Source organism: Orycteropus afer, unplaced genomic scaffold (assembly GCF_000298275.1).
Source record: "Orycteropus afer afer isolate SDZICR_OR568_19922 unplaced genomic scaffold, OryAfe1.0 scaffold00012, whole genome shotgun sequence".
NCBI lineage: Eukaryota > Metazoa > Chordata > Mammalia > Tubulidentata > Orycteropodidae > Orycteropus > Orycteropus afer.
Window position 1 is genome coordinate 6,208,357 of NW_006921599.1, and position 1,276 is coordinate 6,209,632.

The 1,276-nt window shown below is 35.4% G+C and overlaps 1 pseudogene; it reads left to right on the forward strand.

Annotated features, from left to right (window-relative positions):
* Positions 1–913: 913 nt before the first annotated feature.
* LOC122151163 lies at positions 914–1,014 on the forward strand (annotated as a pseudogene).
* Positions 1,015–1,276: the final 262 nt, after the last annotated feature.

Here is a 1,276-nt window from a genome sequence, read left to right on the forward strand (position 1 = left end):
TCTCTGGTTGGATACTTTTCAGCTAGTAGTTGAATATTTAACCATTTGAACCATCCAGGGACTCTTCACTTTTTTTATTTATTGTTGTTGTTGTTGCTATTATTTAAATAGTAATTATATTTTTTCCTTCAAAGTTGGGTGCTGTAATGTTTGAGCCAGACATGGAGCAAGAAGATTAACTTTGCACAATGTTTGGGGTCTTTTATGCATCTGGAAAAGCTACAGTAAACAACTTCGCAAAACATTTTGGCTCTACCTCTGAGAAGATATTATCTTATATAAGGTTGAATGTCAGTAGGACAGGCCAAAAGTCACCATCACTACTATCCCAGTGGATTTTCAGGTATCCAGTCCTTAAAATATTGAGACAATAATACTACTTGTATCCACCATATTTTAACTTGTTTCTTCTCTGGGAGAGATAGGGTCTAAGATGGAAGCCAGCAAGTGGAAGGAACAATGTAAACCATCTTAAGTTGAACAACAAAACAGAGACTGATTTGAGTTGCAAAAGAAAAAAAAACTTAATGATTTTTATTATTATTTCAATTTACTTGTTCTCTTTTACCATAATTTATATACACCTCAAGAGGAAAAAAAAAAAAAATCTTCTGCAATATTATGTGTAAATCCTAAAGCTTCCATAATATACTATCCAATAAGAAGAAAGTGATTTCTCTAGCCCATGACCTATTGGATATGCATTAGTAAACTTACTTTCTCAGAAAGGACATGAATTGGTATGTATGCATCCACATCCGTTCACTCAGCTCTCTCAGATTCATGATTTCAGTATGGTTGCCAGGGGCCTGGAAACCATGTAAAGCTCCCTGGACACAAGGGAAAGTGTTTCCCAAGTTTGTTTCATCAGAAGGATTACTTGGGCATTTGTTAAAAATACAAATGCCCACTGTTGCTTTGGTAGCACATATATTAGCGTTGGAACAATACAAAGATTAGCATGGACCCTGCACAAGGATAAAAGAGCTCTAGTGGCATAGTGCCTAAGGCATTCGACTGCTAACCAGAAGGTTGGCTATTCAAACCCACAAGCCACTCTGCATAAGGAAGACTGAGCAGTCTACTTCCATAAAGATTTACCACCTTGAAAACCCAAAGGGGGTCATTATGAGTTGGAATCAACTCGATGGCAGTGAGTTTATTTTTTGTTGTTGTTGTTGTTTGCAGAAGGATAATATGCAAATGTATGAAGTATTCCATCTTTTTAAAAGATAAAATAAATTAAATTAATACAAATTTCCAGTATATTCTACAC